A 19716-nucleotide genomic window follows, 5' to 3' on the forward strand; every position below is an offset into this window, starting at 1 on the left:
AGCAGTTCTCTGCCATGCACTCCCACTATGACGTACTGCTCACCAGACACAAAGGCAAAGAGGCCCAGTAATCATGGACTGAGCCATCCAAGACTGTGAGTCAAATATACCTTTTCTCTTAAAAAGAAAAAAAAAAATGATGTGTGTGTGTGTGTGTGTGTGTGTTTTCTCTGCTATTTTAGCCAGAGGCTAAGGTAAGATTACAAGTTTGAGGCCAGCCTCAATAACTTAGCAAGACCCTGTCCCAAGATAAAAAACAAAAAGGGCTGTGGATGTATCTCAGTGGCTGAGTATCCCTAGGTTTGACCCCTAGTACACATACACGTGTACACACACACACACACACACACATATACACACGGATGATTTACCTGTGTAGCCATATTAAGGGGTACAATTCAGTGGGATAAAGCACATTCACATTACTGTGTAACCATCACCATCACGACAGGCCACATTTTGTTTGCCTTTACCCCCAACTTTTCTTGTGGTTTTCTCTTTGAGCTACTGGTGATCTGGTAGTGTACAGTTTAATTTGGACATATTTGTGAATTTCCCAAATTTCCTTCTATTATTGATATTTAATTTCATTCCACTGAGGTCTGAGAACATACTCTGCATGATTGCCATCCTTTAAAATTCATTGAGGCCAGGCTGGGGTTGTAGCTCAAGAGTAGAGCACTGTCAAGCACATGTGAGGCCCGGGGTTCAATCCTCAGCACCACATAAAGATAAATAAATAAAATAAATGTATTATTTCCAACTACAACTAAAAAATAAATATTAAAACAAAATTCATTGAGGCTTTTTTTTATGACACAATATATGGTCTCTTCAGAAGAATGCCCATATATCCTTGAAATAATATGTATTCTTCTGTTACTGGTGGGATGTTCTATAGATATCTGTCCTTTAGTGACTTACAAGTTTGCCTGCATCTAGGCCAAGTTCCAGGGGGGAAAAAATGCCAATTATTTAAACTTTAAAATTTTCATGCTATTCCCCATGTTTTATATGAACTACTGATTCTATACATATATACCTCTTTTATTTAGACCTTTTCTTTAAAGGTCTCACCTTTGAAAATAAAAATTCAGTTTCTAGCACCACATGAAGAGTTCATTTCTAGCAGCAAAACCTGCCAAAAAGCTAAGCAGGAAGCAGCATATATGCTAGGTTGGAGATTTTCTAAGATGTTTCTAAAGAGGAAAATCCCCAGACTTAGGTAAATAAGAAGAGAGGAGAGCATCTGATATGTAATTTGATAATATGACAGCTGACATGGCTATCCCAAATTTCCCAAGGGATATGGGTTACACCCAGTTGAAAAAAGAAAACCTATTAAGTACTGGGCATTTAATTTGAAGACAGAAGGTATAACACTGGGGATACAAAAGGAGGAGGGGTTTTTCTCTGCTACTGAATAAAGAAGTCAAGCTAAAAAGAAGTAATACCCCAATCATTTACAATTTGGCTTTCTATAATTTAAAATAATCATGGCAGGCTGGAGATGTGTGGCTCAGTGGTAAAGCACTTACCTAGCATGTATTGGGTCCAAGATTTAACCCCCAGCACTGACAAATAAATAAAGTAAGTAAATGAAAATAAAATAAGCATAGCTACTTCACATTTGAAACATCACTTTCTCATTCATTGAGTGTTCATACGAATGCCAATTTGTCTAACCCCCACAATACTTTTCTAAGAATAGTATTACCATGTCTATTTTACTGAAGAAAATAGATTCAGAGTTTTGGAAACAAAGTGACTTCCAAGTTCACACAGCAACTGTGAAAAAGAACCAGGATTTCAACCAGGTTTTCTAACTTCAAATCCAGGGCTATTTCCCATTAAAATGCTATGGCTTCTTCTCACAAACACACAGAGGTCTGAGTAATTTTGACACACAAATACACACATGAACATGCACACATGTGCATGTGTATGTATTTTTTACAAAAAGAACTATAAGGAATGATCTAACCACTGTACTTAATGTTCTCAAAATAAAAACAGAAGGGCCTGAATGCAGAGGAGCACCTAGTACCTGGCACAGCACCATATACTATACTAATGATCCAGAAAGAACAAATGAAGAGTAGGAACCGCAACAATAGTCCTTGAAGAGTGATCAGCAACTTTCAGTTCAGAGAGTTCAGTATTTCCCACAGACTGCCAAAGGCAGGCCAAAGGCAAAACCAAGAGTAGGAACAAGGAGGAAGAAAAGGGGAATGCAGAGGACTAAAGGAGGAGCACAGCAAATACACGTAACCATTGGGGGAAGTGGGTGAAGGACAAATAGGAACGCTCTGTATTTTTTTTTTTTTTTTGCAACTTCTCATAATTCTGTAATTATTTAAAAATAAAAAGTTTTGGAAAAAACGAAAAGAAAAAAGTTTTAAAATATACCTGATGGAGACAGGTTCTTGGTCCCAGTTTTCTAAATTCACTCAATACCTAACGTGCCGGCTAATCTGCCAGGCACTGCCCTCAGTAAGTTCTAAGTACACTGGGAAGGGAACAAGAAGTAAGGAATGCATTCCAACACAAAATATCAAGATGCCTTCCTCACAGACTCACTTTTCTGCTGACTCCTTAGTCATCAGAGGAACAGGGAAGACCACACACAACAGTGAAATGAACGCAAGGGTACCACTTGGCACAGTTGTCTTGGGTGTGCCAACAAGCATTAAAACATAGGCTTTGCTTATTGACTCTCACACTCCAAGGCAATCTCCCTGTCTTCATTCCTTGATCTAGCAACATTCATACTGAAGACAGAGAATCTGGTAGGAAACCCTGCAGCGTCATGGAACCCCAAAGATAAGGAGCCCTGTGCTTGCTGAAGGAAAAAAAACTGAAGTGAAGCTTTTACAGATTTACTTACTCATTAACAAATCATCATCTTCTCATATTTACTCCAAATCCTTTCAATACAATATAAGTGACCTGGCAGGGAAAAATAACTTAGAACATGGGCTGAACAATGGCCAAGACGACTAAAAACAACTTCATATACTACTTGCTACTCACCCCCAGGAAACCATATTTCAAGCACATACACAGTATTTTAAATCTGTACTCTAGAAAAGCTTACACTTAAGAGAAAAATTTTGCAATATGTCTCAAACAAACCATAGCAGAACACTGCTGTAGTAAAATAACATTTTTACATTCATATTTTATGGATTTAGGAAAAATTTCAAAGGAAAAGCACAAAAAGAGATGTGTGTCTTACCAATTGTACTACACACAGATGCTCAAATTTCCAAATTGATTTGTGACTCCCCCCCCCCTTTTTTTTTTCACTAGGGATTGAACCCAGGGGCACTTGACCACTGAGTCACCTTAACTACTTAATAGCCTGCCTCAATTTTTCTATGTTGACTTATTCCTATTCAACTGTAAAAGATTTTTTAAAAAATACTAACATTACTCTAGTCCTACATTGAAATAAAAAGATAACTTAAACTAGGCATGGTGGTAACACTCCAGCAACTCAGAAGGCTGAGGCAGAAGGATCACAAATTCAAGGCCAGCCACAGCAACTTAACAAGCTCCTGAGCAACTTAGGAAGACTCTGTCTCAAATAAAAAATAAAAAGGGATGGAGATGTAGCTCAGTGCTTGAGCACCCCTGGGTTCAATCCTCAGTACAAAAAAAAAAAAAAAAATCACAAATGTAACTAGATAGAATCAAATACATGTTTTAATACAATGCTGATAAAAACAAACTTTTATAACCATCTAGGACAATCTGGCAACAACCATCAACATCCATATGAATACATCTTTTGACCCAGTAAATCCAAATCTAAGGAAATAATGTGTCAAGTATGCTAATATATATAAAGTTGTTCATTGCAGCTATTCATTTAAAAAAAAAATTGCAATGGGCCATGCACAGTAGTGCTCGCCTATAATCCCAGTGGCTCAAAAGGCTAAGGCAAGAGGATAGAAAGTTTGGGGCCAGGTTTGGCAACTTAGCAAGACCCTGTCTTTAAAAAAAAAAAAATGGGCTAGGGCTCAGGGGTAGAGCACCCCTAGTTCAATCTCCAGTATCAAAAAAGCTATCTACATTTTAGTAAAAAGAGCAAACCAGAAAACAGCATGTTTATAATGCCACTTTCTAAAATGAAAATGGGGGTGGGGCTGGGGCTCAGTGGTAGAGCGCCTGCCTTGCACGTGTGAAGCACTGGGTTCCATCCTCAGCACCACATAAAAACAACCGAAACAGAAGTATTGTGTCCAACTACAACTAAAAAATAAATAAATAAATATTTTTTAAAAATAAAATGAAATTAAAATATACTATTCATATAATAATAAATGTTAAAAATAAGAGTGGTGGTACCAATAGAACAATGCTGTAGCGTTTACAAAGATACAATGGCTTCTGTGAACATACATTACTTCAAATTCAAACTCCATCATGACCCTGGGAATGGGAAGGGGGAGAAAGGACAAGACAGTGGAGGAAGACCTACATTTTACTCTGTCCTGTGTACCTCAACACTGTTTAACCATGTACATATCATCTATTCTAAATAAATATAAATTTTAAACATTAAAAATTTTCATTGTCTGTCTAATTGAATCCATACTCTACCTAATAAATACTAGAAAGTTGTTTGTAAAGTCAAGTAGAATTATAAACCTGGTACCTCAGCCATATCAAATATAATACCAAGTATTGAAAACAACGGAAACTGCAGTTTATTCAGTAAATTGTGCAAATCCAGCACTCATCTCTAGAAGTAACAACACCTATAAAGAAACAAAGCACATTTCTGAACCTCAACCAGACATAGAATTCTTGCCAAGTCAAAAATAGAAAAACAATAATGGGAAGAAGACAAATGCTCAGTTCACTGCTGATCACTGAACTAACCACAGCCATGTTTTAAGTCAGAAAAGATACATAATCTCTACAGTGAATAATGTGGCAACAGCTCTCAAAAATTTTATGACATATAACTTTTAATCCCAAAGGTCAATATCTGGGAATTTACACACACACACACACACACACACACACACACACACACACACACGAAAAATAACAAAATATAGGATTATTCTTTGTAACACTTTATAAGATTAGAAAAATTAAATGTTATCAATAGCATACTCATTAAACTATGGTATAATTAGATGGTGGTGCATACCTGTAACCCCAGTGGCTTGGGAGGCTAAGATAGGAGAATTGTGAGTTCAAAGCCAGCTTCAGCAACTGCAAGGCACTAAGCAACTCAGTGAGACCCTGTCTCTAAATAAAGTACAAAATAGGCCTGGGGATGTGGCTCAGCAGTTGAGTGCCTCTGAGTTCAATTCCTGGTTCCAAAAAACTATAGTATATATGACAAGATGCTATTCAGCTATAATATTCATCTAACAGTTAAAAAGGAAATCTTTCATGTATTGATAGAACAATTTCCAAAATGGTAAGTTTAATGAAAAGCAAAACAGAATAGTTGATACTAAGGTATCATCTGTACAAAAAGGAGGAAAGGTGTATAGACACATTTATACATTCTTTCACGAATATAATTAATAACATTAATGCCTCCAGGAAGATAGAATGGCAACTAAGATAGGAGACAACTTAAAATTTTAAACTGTGGCCAGGTACAGTGGCGCACACCTGTAATCCCAATGGCTTGGGAGGCTGAGGCAGGAGGATCGTGAGTTCAAAGCCAGTCTCAACAACAGCAAGGTCTGGGGATGTGGCTCAGTACCTCTGAGTTCAATCCCTGGTACCCCCCCACCAAAAAAAAATTAAACTGTGTATGTATTACCTGTTTAAAAATGAACATTTATAATAGAAAATTTCATGCATTTAACTAGCAGTCTTTCCCATTTCTAGATAATTTAAACAAGATGAAAAGAATTCTCATATACAATTACAACAGATTTAAATTCACTTATAATAAAAAGGGACACAAGTATTTCCCCTAGGTACCTTCTATAAAATAGTCAATAATGCATGTAATAAGCTTATAACTACAATTAATACAATGTTAACAATGCCATCACTACTCAGAAGCAACCACTTTCCCAAAAAGACAACATCTACCCCTCACCCTAAAAATTCCAGAATCAAATCACTGATCAGCTGATGATTCAAGTAAGTATCGAAAAACAGAAGTCCTGCTTTTATTAAAATATAAGGCTTTCGGCAACATGTAACTTTCAAACAGGCTTCTTCTCTCAGCAACGGTGCTCTCTTGGCTGTTATCTGTGGCTACTGCACAAAATTAGAACATGGCATGAATACTGCCAAGAGTCAGGCTCCTTATCCCATGGTCACAAGCTAGGTCCCAGCCAACACAGCTCTCTCATGAATGGAAGACAATAAACAGGTCTCAGAGTACCCAATCAAAAGAGTGCACACCTGCTTGCGGGTCCACATCTTCAGGTCAAAACAGGAAGAGGCCATACCCTTTTCCCCAGTCCCAGATTAGGAGCCTTAGTCCATTTTTGTTCCTATCACAAAATACCTGAGACTGGATGATTTATAAAAAACAGAAGTTTAACAATGGGATGTAGCTCAGTAGTAGAGTGCTTGACTAGTATGCACATGGCCCTGGGTTTAATTTCCTATATCAAAAGAGAAAGAGAAAGAGAGAGAGGTTTATTTGGCTTGTGGCTCTGGAGGCTAGGAAGCCCAACAGCATGGCACTGGCATCTGGTGAGGACCTTTCTTGCTACGCAGAACACAGCAGAGAGCATCACAGAGCAAAGTGCAGCCCTTCCTCTTTATATTCAGCCACTAATGTCATTGTGGGCCTCCCCCCACCCCATGACCTCATCTAATCCTAACTGCTTCCCAAAGACCCCTAACTCCAAATATCATGACATACAAATTGGGGATTAAGGGCTGAGAGTGTAGGTCAGTGGTGGAGCATCCCTGGGTACAGAAAACACTAAAAACAAATGAAATCAGAGTTATTCTAGGGTATCTCTTGGGTGATTAGTAGAAACCAAATAAACTATATAACTTGATCATACTCTTCCATACAGTTTGCTAGAGTGCCTGAGCACAGAGAAAAAGGTTTTTCAGCTTTCTTCCTGAAGATTGTAAAAGGGAAAGGCAGAAAGGAAAGGAGATGGTTATGACTTCATGTGTTATGTGTGCTACCCTGGGAAGAAGGAAAGAGGGCTCTGCTGTGATTTGAACACGTCTCCCCAATTTAAATGTTGGAAACTTAATCCCCAATTTGTTGTTCTTTTTAAAGGACCAGCCTCCTCAGAATGGAAGCACATGCTGGGAGGGTAGCATATTAAGTGGAAAAAAAAAATACTCTTTGAATCAAACTTTTTGGGCAAAGAATGTACACAAAGATATAGCAACAGTTACAGATTCAGATACACGCCAGCCCAACTTCTCTCAAAAGAAGGAGGAAGGTAGTTAAAAGAAAATAAGCAGCCTCCCTCCTTCCTACTCTTCCTGATCCTACTTAAGAAAGTTGAAGTTCTCGATGAATCATTTGTTGACTGACAGTTATTTTGAAAGCATAGGAAATAGTATATTTGTTCTAGCCTCTCTGATGTTATGTTGCTTAGAACCAGAAAATGAAAGAATAAAATAATCCCATTATTTGTTTCCACCGTTAATAAGGATATTCAAAAATAAACATTAGGTAAAAAACCAGTATCTCAAAGTAACAGAAGTGTTTACATAACAATGAACTAAGAAACACCTTCTCAGGAGTCAAAATCTACTGGAAAACAAAACACCAACCTACAAGCTGAGCCTTCCCTCACTGCATCTGGACTGTAGATTACAAAATGGACTCCCAAGGGAAGTCTCATGGTCTAGGACAAGTAACATTAGATGCTACTGAACACTACAGAGTGTGATGGAGGGAAATATGATCAGACCCAAAGAGAAAGAGCAGATACTTCTCTACTAGTTAACCTTTGGAATTTCTAGACAATAGAAGAATTTTTCTGATGTCATTATTTCGTTTTTTTCCTTAGAAAATACTTACTGCAGAAATTCAAAATAATTTTCAGATTAAGCATTGTCAAAAATGAAAAGGCAAGTTCTGGACATCAAAATCACCCTAAAATAAGTAAAATTCCCAATTTAAAACTCAGTCACCAAAATCTCACATTTTTTCAGGCATTCATGCAATGAACCCAATGCTGTGTTACCTAACTGATGTTAATCCAATACCAAACATCACCAAAAAATTCCTAAGGCATTTGGAAGAACCAGGATACTATTATCAATCCCCACACTTGGTAAAGTAACTTAAAATGATCTGAGTTAAAAACCTTGAAAAAATTTTTAATACATGAGCAATAATCTTTTAAGAAGAATTTGCTGTAACTACCCAAATATAATCATAAGGATCTGTTCCATTTCACCAGTCAATCAATAATGGTTAAGCACAACACCTGCACAGTACTAGATCAGGCATCAGAGCAACGCAGGAGGTACTAGATGAGGCCCTAGATTAAGCCCCCTCCACAAAAGGAGGAAAATAGGAAACAAGGAAATTGGGAAATAAAGAAATACCACATATACTCTCATGCCCTCAAAGTCCTTTTAATCTATTTTTGAAACACAAACAATTTAAAAGTTAAATAGGATGCTAGAGATGTAGTGAGCACTTGCCTAGCACGCCCAAGGCCCTGGGTTCAATCCCCAGTACCAAAAACAAGTTAAACAGGGAGCTACAAGTATAGTTCAGTGGTAAAGTGCATGCTTAGCACACATAAGGCCCTGGATTCAAACCACAGCTCTCAAAAAATTAAAATTAAATAAAATAAGTAAAAATTAAATAATGATACACAAGAAGAAAGGAATTGGTATTTATTAAGTATCTCAAGGGGCAAAGTGATAACAAAAAACATTCATGTATCCTGTTTAAAGGGAAGAAAACAGGAGGTGGGGGGAGGTGAAGTGGGAGGCCATGAAGTTAGAAAACCAAAACAAGACAAGAATCCCACCCAGTGATGCAAAACAGAAGAAATTAACGCAGGTTTGTGATCCCAACTACTCAGGAGGCTGAGGCAGAAGGATTGCCAAATTTGAGGTCAGCCTGAGCAATTTAGCAAGACTCAGTCTTAAAGTAAAATTTAAAAAGAGCTGGGGCTGTAACTCAGTGGTAGAGTACTTACCTAGCATGTGCAAGGCCCTGGATTCAACCCAAGAAAGCAAGCAAGCAAGCAAGCAGGCCGTTAATTTTTTTTTTTTTTTAATTTTTAACAGTCTTCAACAAATGGTGTTAGGACAACTAGATATCCACATACAAAAGAATGAACTTGGACTTCCCACCTTATATCTTACACAAAAATTAAAGTGAATCAAAGACCTCAATGTAAGAGCTAATATTATGAAACATTAGAAGAAAACACAGGGATAAATTTTCATTACGTTGGATTTGGCAACAAATTCTTAGATTTGACACAGAAGCACAAGCAACAAAAGAAAACATAAATAAACTAGACGCCATTAAAATTCAATATGTTTATGCATCAAAAGTCATTATCAAGAAAGACAACCTACAGAGTAGGAGAAAATATCTGCAAATTACATAACTAATAAGAAATTATAATGTAAATTTATTATATATTTAAAATATATAATAAAACTCAACAACAACAACAATAAAGATAGTGGGTATGGTGGCATATGCCTATAATCCCAGCTACTTGGGGGTCACAAGCTGGAGGCCAGCCCCTTCAACTAAGCATCACCCTCAGCAACTTAGTGAGATCCTGTCTCAAAATAAAAAATTAATATAACTTGGGATAAAGCTCACTGTAAAGTGTTCCTGAGCTCAATATGAGTACCAAAAAAAAAAAAAAAAAGGACCAACAATAGATTTTAAAATGGGCAAAGGATCTGAACAGACATTTCTCCAAAGAACATATGACGGCCAACAGACAACGAAAAAGAACAACACCTTAGTTGTTGAAAAATGAAAATCAAAACCATAATGCAATACCATTTCACATGTATTATAAATAAATGTAACAAAAATACTTATTAAAAAAACAGAAAATAATAATTGTTGGTAAGGATGTAGAAAAACTGAAACTCTCATATAGTGCTAGTGGGAATGTCAAATGGTGCAGCCACAGTGAAAAACAATTTGGCGACTGCTCTAAAAGTTAAACAGGAATTGCCATACGACCCAACAGATCCATTCCAAGGTCTACCCATAAGAATCAAAAACTGAGACTCAGATATTTCTACATCAATGTTCACTGCACCACTACTAACAACAACTAAAAACTACAAACAAGGCAAATGCCATCGACATGAATGAATAAATAAAATGTGGTATATCTATACAACAGAATATTATCCAGCAATAAAAAAGGAATGGCATTATGATATGTGTTATAACATACCTGAACCTTTAATAACCTTTACTTAGTATGCTAGGTAAAATAAGCTAGTCACAAAAGAACAAAATCTTTTATGATTCCATTCACATGAAATATCCAGAATAGGTAAATGTATGGAGACAGAAGTACATTAGTAATTACCAGGAACAGGGAGATGGAGGAATGAGGAGCTCAGCTCAATGAATACAGAGTTTCAATTCAAGGTGATAGAAAACATTTGGAGATAAATGATAATGGCAGTGTGAATGCCACTGCATTAATACTTAAAAATGGTCAAATGGGATACTTTGATTTACATATATTTTACCACAATAAAATTAAATTGAAAAGAAAAAAACCCATATTAGGTCTTCAGAGATCTGAATTGTCCAAAGGTAAATTTCAAATCAAGGACTCCAATCTGAAAGGGGCTCTGGGATCACTGGATCTAAGCCTCATTGCAAGTCTAGTGGGAAGCTTCCAACTCCTCACTCCTCCTGACTACAGAGGAGTCTCCAGATGCTGCCAGGTGGCGGTTCCCCCATGCAGCCTACTGATCTCGCATCAAGGAAGAACAACCTGAGCTGGAAGAAAAGGAGGAGGAAAGGAAGATGGAAAGGAAGCTGAAAAATCTGAAAGCAGCCATATGATCACACATTATTCAAGTTCAAAGCCTCAGCTTCCACTCCTGAAGGAAAACAGCACTTGCCTTTAGTGATGCTACGAAACTTGCAATAGCATACCTATAACACCCAAGCCAAGGCCTGGCAAATGGTGGGCATTCAATCTACCATGGCTTCTGCTACTGTGCTATTCCCGGGCCTGCCAAAGGCTGAGCAGGCAGAGACTTGGGTGGGGTCTGTCAGAACTCAAACACAATCACTAGCACCATGAGGAGACTTCCGAGAAAGAACAGTTTTAATGCAGTTCAACTTCTCTTAGAAAGACAGGGCTTATTGTTCCTAGAACGAATCCAGCTACTCTTCGTTGGGAAGAGCACTGCTACACAATTCATTCTCTCTGTACAACAGGCCTCTGTTAGCATGTCTGAGCAACAATTCATAACACAGTCAGCCTCTACCCACAGGAAAGACACAATCTGTGAAGAAAATTAGCTGGAATGGAGTCCCCAGAGGCTGCTCTCAATCTTTGGTGGCCTCAGAAGCACTTGGGGAACCTGTTAAAATAACAGATACCTCAGTCAGCCCACAGACATTCTGAATAGTAAATATTTTAGGCTGGGCTCTACTGCACAACTGTCTGAAGAAACACTTAAGGGTTGGGAATGTGGCTCAGTGATAGAGTGCTTGCCTAGCATGCATGAGGCTCTAGGTTTGATCCCAGGTATTGCAACAAAAATAACACTTAAGGTAGGACACAAAAATGTTATAAGATTACATGCCAAGGTAGACAAATACAACAATCTGCCCACAAAACAAGGGCTGCATTTTCTTGTATGCCCATCTAGAAATGCAATGGCTTTGGTGATGTTATTGGCAACACAAGCAAATAAGCTATATCATATGCACATAATAACCAATTCAAGTTTCATACAGTACTTTCATATAAAAATCTCTTGTGATTGGTTATATTTTAAATAAATACAAAATAAGTAATAAAAAACTAAAAATAATGTACCATCTACATTTCTTTTAGTAGCAAAAATATACTTCAACTATATTATTAGAAGTTGGTCAAATTTCTGTGAAACTGGTACATGCTTGTATTACTGGGAAAATTATTAACAGGTGCAAATTTTTGATCAGCAATCTGACAATATGTGTCAAAAGTGATCAACTTGGTAATCTTACTTCACTGAATTTATTCTAAGAAAATAATAACACAAAAGAAAAAAAATTATATGCAAAAAGATGTCATTGTGTAATATGTGATATTAAAAAGAGATGTAAAGTATCCCAAATAGTTTATCAAAATTTGCCATATTAATTCAAATATGAAAGTATTAAATATTTAAATTATGTACATTATAGTTACAAACTATATGTTAGTTACAAGTGCATAGCAGTTACAAACTATCATAAACCATGAAAAATCTAAAACTACTTCCTACAAAGTATGAATACAAGGACAGTCTCAAATGGTAGTACATTAAAAAATAATAGCTAGGGGCTGGGGACATAGCTCAGTTGGTAGAGTGCTTGCCTCGCATGCACAAGGCCCTCAGTTCGATCCCTATCGCCATACACATGCACAAAAAAAGGAAAGACGTAATAGCTAAAGCTGCAGATGTGGCTCAGTGCTAGAACACCTGCTTGGCATGCGTGGGACCCTAGGTTCAATCCTTGGCACCACCAAAATAAATAAATAAAGCTAATACTGGGATAGTTTAACAGGGGTTATTGCCGTCTGGTCTCTTCAATTTCTGTATCATTGCTACATTACTACATTAAGACTATAAATAAATTTGATTCTGCCTGGAGATTTAATTAAACAACATTTACACAGGTGGAAAGTGCAACATTGACCTCAGTCATCCTGAACCAAGACAAACGCACCCAAATGTGCCACAGTAACACATGGCTATGAGCCATTTCTAGATTATTTGTCCCAAAAGATACATCTTGGCAGATGGATATAAATATGAAATCTTAGATTAATATTTTTTTAAAAGCAAGTATATGCATTAAAGGAAAGGGAGAATCTGGTTTGGCAGATATTCACATGGCAAAGAGATCAGAAGACTTCATGAACTTCATAAACTTCAATAAAAGCCAACAAAATTATGTATCTAAGAGATAATGTGGCTCATGAGACAGAAGGCCCAGTTCTTTTCCTAGTTTTATCTGGACTGGATTTCACTTGCAAACTTTGGTTTCTTATGTGCAAAGTGACAGAATAGAGATACTGTTGCCCATTCCCACCTTCAGGACTTGGAAGAAAAAACAATTATGACTATAAAGGTGCTTTGAAAATCATGATTTTTTAAATCTGGCTATTAATATTATGAAGACATTCATTTATGTTTCTACCTAAAAAAGGTGGGGAGGTAATAATTAACAGTGTTTAAAAGGATAAATTCTAAACTGCTACGCAGATGTGTCTCAGAGGAGCACCAAGATTGGCACCTCCTGTTAAAACTGCCTTTTCCATCAACACTGCCCTTCCCGTTATTTGCATTTTTATACCTCTTCATCTACATGTGGATAATTCTTTAAATTTTAATCTGTAAAAGCTTCCAGGCATGGAGGCACAGGCCTATAATCCCACCAACTCAGGTGGTTGAGGTAGGAGGATCACAAGTTTGAGGCCAGCCTCAGCAATTTAGCAAAGCCCTAAGCAATTTAGCAAGATCCTGTCTCAAAATCAAAAAAGGGGGCTGGGGATGTGGCTCAAGCGGTAGCGCGCTCAACTGGCATGCGTGCGGCCCGGGTTCGATCCTCAGCACCACATACCAACAAAGATGTTGTGTCCGCCGAGAACTAAAAAAATAAATATTAAAAATTCTCTCTCTCTCTCTCTCTCTCCCCTCTCTCACTCTCTCTTTAAAAAAAAATAAAAATAAAAATAAATTAAAAAAGGGCTAGGGATGTAGCTCAGTGGTCAATCACTCCTGGGTTCAATCCCCAGTACCTAAAAACAACAGCTAATGTAATCACTGACAGCATAAATATAGAAGAAAGAATTCTCAACCTTTAAGGTGACACTCAGGTTCCATGCAGACTTAACTGATCAAAATTTCTGGACGGAAGAGAGTAAATAAAAAAACCCAAGTCATTTATAATTTAACAAGTTCCCAAAGTGCTTCCAGTGACTTTCTTATTGCAATTACTACAACATTGTAATGAATATTAGCTCAATATTATCATGTATCACCCACTAAATATATGCTAGTCACTGTCCTAGCACTTTACATGTATTACTTATATGATCTTTACAACCATGTAAGTATGTGCTGTTGTAAACACTGCCCTCCCCTCACCCTCACTTTTATAGATGAAGACAATAAAATAGAAAGAGATTACTTAATTGGCCCAAAGTCACAAGACTAACGTGGCAAAGTTTGAAAATTGTTGATCTAGTTTCCTACACTAGGAAAATTGTACAGTCAGTCATGGTGATGCACACTGTGATCCCAGATACATGGAGGTTGAAGCAGAAGGACTGCAAGTTCAAGGCCAGTCTCAGCAATTTAGCAAGACCCTCCACAACTTAGCAAGACCCTGTCTCAAATTAAAAAATAAAAAGAACTGGGAATGTAGCTTGATGGCAGAGTATCCCCGGGTTAGATCCTTAGTAACAAAGAAAAAAAAAAAAAGAAAAGAAAAGAAAGAAAGAAAACAGTTATATGTAAACTCTGGTCAGATCATATTGAAATCTGTTTTCTTTTAAAAACAGAGTTGCCCAAAGAAGCACAGTGAACCCCTACTAAACTAGAAGAGCACCTGGGAAAGTAGCTCAGTGATACAGCACATGCTTAACCTGTGGTGCAAGGCCCTGAATTCAATCCACAGCACCAAACAAATAAACCTGCAAGGGACAAAGAACCTAAGGCTGTTTGCAAGTGTCCAATAAAATTGCCATCAATTCATGCTGTAGTTGTCTCCCCTCCTAGCCCAAGAGCCCTGAAGGAACCATGTATGTATGCCTCTTGGTACCTGGGGCCTACCTGAAGGACTTAGTAAATAATCTAACCAATAAATCTAGATAAATCCTGATGGCTATCCTGGGAAATACGAAGGGCTATTGTGTAAAGAAGAAACAAACTTAATTTATGTTACTTCGCAGGAACAATTCATGTCAACATGTAAAAGGGGAAGACCAGATTCTAGAACAGTCTAAAAACATGTCTGGCGATCAAGGCTCTACAAGAATAGAGCAGCATGCCTGAGGTTTGAGACTGAATGTAGCAGGAATATGGTAGAATGTTGGATTATGGTGCCTCTAAGAGCTCTTCTTCCAAGATACAAATCCTATTAGTCTACATTCCAAGGTATTTGTTTATCCTTTTATATAATCAGCAATTTCCACTAGGTATAAAAGTCACATTAGTAAGTTACCATGGATACCATAATGTGTTCTACAAACTTCCTGTGCTTTCAAGGACCCAGAGAAGAGTGCATGTCCACAAGTAAACCTGAGCAAGGAGGAAGGTGACTATATGACAGGAAACAGCAAGGGGTGAGACTTCCAGGAGAGAATAGTCTGAGCATAAAGTGGGCAGGAAAGCCCTGGGATGGTGAAGACCCAGCTATAAAAAAATCAGTAACTCTGGTGCTGTAGAGGTCACTTAGTCTAATATCTACATACACTTCATGGATGATGCTCTCCTGGCACTGAGAAAAGAAAGCTTAGTTCATTTTTTAAATTATATTTTATAAATCAAAAAATTATATCATCAATGCTTTCTTTGCTTAGTTTTTGTTTTTATATTTAAGACTAACAGATCCTTCACTTTTTTCAAGGAAATCTTTTAAATGATTCTGCTTTTAAACATGTTTTACTACTGTCTACTATTTCAACTGTTTAATTTGACAACCGAACATGCAGTTATCACATCTGATAGCTATTAAAACTCAGATCTGGGGGGGGCGGGGGGGGGAACAACTCTGAGCCTAACATTGACTTTTAAATGATTGAGATCCACCGATAGTACTATAAAATTAAAAGTATTATATTTAAAAGTAATTTTAAGTAGAATATTATTATAAAAACACAATTCCTAAGGCCAGAATTGACATCAACAAATAGAATCTCAATGTATCTCATCCAACTTGTAAATCATGATACCGAACGAAGCCAGGCATGGTAACATGAACCTATAATCCCAGACACTTGGGAGGCTGAGGCAGGAAGAGGATCACAAATTCAAGGTCAGATTCAGACCCTAAGCAACTTAGCTAGACCCTGTCTCAAAAGATAAAAAGGGTTAGGGATGAAGCTCAGGGGTAAAACACCCCTGGGTTCAATTCCTAGTACCAAAACAAAAGCAAAGAAGCAAAACTTAATTAATAGAAGACTGAAGCAAAAAAAGGAAAAAAAAAATCTAAATCCAAAACCAAACAAAATATAACACATTTCAGTAATAAACTTCTTTTAGCCAGTCATTTCTCATCATCCATGTAAACTATTTTAAGGATCTGAAATCTTCCTCTATAAAAAGCAAGTTCCCATCATCTGAACTACACTTACATTCTACTGAAGTAGTTTCCAAAGCACAACACATGAAGCTTCAGATTTTTGCTTCCTTATCTACTGCACATAAATAAGGTTGAATCTGTGGGTTAATTCAAAAGCCTGACACAGTAGGAGATCTAGGGTTTGGGTTCTAACACAAATTTATGTTGTAAACTTTGCAAAAAAACTTTTCTGTACTTGCCACATCAACTTAACATACAGTATGTGACATCTCCACCACTAATAAAAGTCTCTTTGAAGGAGTTCTGACTGGCTAACCTTAGCTGGGAGAATTAAAAACGATGGCTGAAAACTCTTTGATAAAAATTAAAACTTTATAAACCTAAGAAGCAGTGTTACAAGTTAGCACATAATAAACAATGACTTACAGAAAATGAGATTTGAGTAACTGCTAAAAGGTGCAATTAGACAACTTTACAAAAATGAGTAAGCAAACAGCTCATCAAATTTTAAAAATTTTCCTAGCAAATGGAGAAGATAAATAATATTCCGCACTCTGGGGCACTGTGTTATTTTCCTTATCTGGATGGTCTCTGCATCAATGTTACTATTCTTCTAAACCTCTTGATGAGTAAACGGACTGGGACTGTCGAAGATCCCTTATAGGAAAAGTTCAGTAAATATCACGAATACCGAATAATAGTAATAAAAATACAATTCCTAAGGCCAGAATTGACATCAGACTGGGACACCTGAATATGGTGCAAGGTACATGGCACATGCAACTGTTTCTCACTTCTGTCTCTTCTGCATCACTGCCTCCCAAAGGATTATAGAACCCGAAGCTCTCGTTGCCACATCTACAAATTAAAGTATCATGTTTAAAGAGCTCACGGGTTCTACGAACAGGTCAGTATTTAATGAAGGAACCAAGCTACACAGAAATTCACCCGATGGAACACAACATGCTTTATAAGACTCCACTTAATTATGTTTTTTTTTTAAATTTCGGAAATAAACACAACTCTTCTTTAAATATTATGTAATAAGTTAGACTCTGGAAAACCCCATACTCATCCGAGAAGCTCAGAAAAAAAAAAAAAATGGAAAGCAAAATTCGATCAGCTCCATTGTACCCAACCAGGCTAACGTGCAAGATCACACACTCATCTTCGTCAGAGCGTCTCTGCCAATACCAAAGAACAACAAAGGCAAGTTGAGGAGGCTGTTCAGGCTTAACTCAGCACTTGTCCGCTTTCCCAGCTTCGGAAAGAAGCTCTCGGAGGGCCCCCCCGGGAACACGGGGACCCTCCGCATTGCTCCCGGCGGGCTGCTCAGCTCCGCGCCGCTCGTTCAGCTTTTGTCTGGCCCGGCCGCTCGCCTCCCCGGGACCCTTCCCTCTGGATCTTTCTCCACACCCATCACTCGCCGATGACTAGTTGCTGTAGGTTTCTCTCCCGAGCCCCGTGCCCTCGCAATCCCGAGCTCCTTTTCCAGGCGACCTGAATCGAGTTGGCTTCTCCCCCCAGGGCCGGCGGACTCGGGTCAGGAAGGGGGCCCGGGGTGGAGTCTGAGAGAGAGAAAGTGAGAGGGGCACACAAAGCCCGGCTGACCCCAGCGCCGCCCGCCCGCCCTCTGCAAAGAAGCCTGGGATCAGCAACCTCCTGGTAGGATCCACCGCCCTCACATCCCGCTCCTCACCCGGCTCCCACTTAAGGGCCGCCCCCTCCCCCCAAAGTGCACCCAAGAGTGAATGACAGCGCTGGACATCGCCCCCACCCAGACCCGGCGCCCGCCGCCGCGGGGGAGGGACCGGGGGCCTCGGGACGACTCGGGTCTAAACCTCCTCGCCCTAACCCGGTACTTACAATCCTATTATTCGCTACTGTTTGCCGCTGCGGACCGGACAGCCGCCGCCTTCTCCTCCACCCCAATGAGGTTAAGCGCTTGGTGCGGGGATTAAAAAAAAAAAAAAAAAAAGAAAAGAAAAGAAAAAAAAAAAAGGAGCGAGAGAAGCTCACAGCGCCTGCGCAGTGCAGTCTCTCTTTTTCCCTTTACCGCCACCGACCGGGCTGGACCATAGAGAGTGTAAATCGAGACCAGAGAGGTGGCTGCCTCTCTATGGTAACGCCCCGCGCAGGCGCCGGCCTGGCTGCGTTGAGCTTCGGGAGCTGGCAACCTCGGGAGGTTTGCCTCCACGGAAAACGTTAGTTGACGCTAATGGGGACCCGTAGGGTAAAGGTTAAGGCAAGGGTAGCCCGCGTGTAGTAGTCAGCTTGGAGAGTTGCGGCAAAACTCGGGCAAGATAAAAGGACGGACCTAAGCAACACACACCAGAAAGTAAGGAGAGTGATAGGAAGAGCTAGAGAGGAGTCAAGAGAGCGTGGATTAAAGTCGTCCGGCCGGAACTTCCTTTGGCTGGGGGAGGGGGGTCTAATACCTGAGGAAACAGTGTTTCACTTCTGGGTTAAGGGCGCCCCATCCCCATCGGGCGACTTTCATGAAGGAAATTGTGCCCTGTGACTGCCCGTAGCGAGGCAGAGCGTCGCTTTCCCGAGGTGGCGCGGACGCTTATCCCGGAAGCATAACTTTTGAACAGTTCTTTGCTGTTTTAGGAGCAGAGCCGCACCCGTGGAGGCTTCGGGGACTCTTGAGTCAACCTCAGAAAAGCTTTTTTTTACTTATACGACTGCCCTTCCTGGCGCGTTACCCTCGGATGAAATGTGGGAAAGAGAGTTGGAGGGTGGAAAGCTATGCAAATTATAGGGCTGCCTTCAAGGATCCTGAAGGACCCACGGCTCTGCATGTAAAGCTTCTGTGCTCGCCGGTAATTTGACTTTGAAAGTTTTTGTGATGAGAACCCACACTGCTTCGTGAAAATCACTCTTAAGAATGATGTTCAATGCACGGATTCTTCTGGGACCTCCTTGGTGCCGAGCTCCATGCTGCTGGCGTGTGAATGGGTTGGGAGAATGGTACCGGAGAACAGTTGAGATAATGCCTTCTGGTCCCCAGAGATATAGGAGTCCTGATCGGAGGGGCTAAGCTAAAACAATGCTAGGTGTGGGTCTTGTGCAGAAAAGTTAAGATAACTGTGGTTTGAAGGAGTAAGAAAAACAGGATACAGTTCCTGGTTGAATTTAGAAAGGAACGAAAACACAAGTAATTTTTTTTTTTTTTAAAGAGAGAGTGAGAGAGGAGAGAGAGAGAGAATTTTTTTTAATATTTATTTTCTTTTAGTTCTCGGTGGACACAACATCTTTGTTTGTATGTG

The 19716-nt window shown here is 39.0% G+C and overlaps 1 protein-coding gene across 17 annotated transcripts in view; it reads right to left on the minus strand.

The window, feature by feature from the left end:
- The window catches only part of CLASP1 (cytoplasmic linker associated protein 1), a 270123-nt gene extending 251511 nt beyond the window's left edge, over positions 1-18612 (minus strand). For 3 of the 17 annotated variants that reach the window (XM_081261183.1, XM_081261197.1, XM_081261196.1), the window contains exon 1: positions 18311-18610. The gene's annotated coding sequence lies outside the window, so the exon portion shown is untranslated. Of the gene's footprint in view, positions 1-17682; positions 18112-18143; positions 18226-18310 lie in introns of those variants that run through there. The other 14 variants (XM_081261195.1, XM_081261182.1, XM_081261184.1 and 11 more) reach the window with 11 other exon arrangements.
- Between the last annotated feature and the right edge of the window lie 1104 nt (positions 18613-19716).

This window comes from Spermophilus citellus (genome assembly GCF_964194105.1).
Source record: "Spermophilus citellus genome assembly, chromosome: 11".
Taxonomy (NCBI): Eukaryota; Metazoa; Chordata; class Mammalia; order Rodentia; family Sciuridae; genus Spermophilus; species Spermophilus citellus.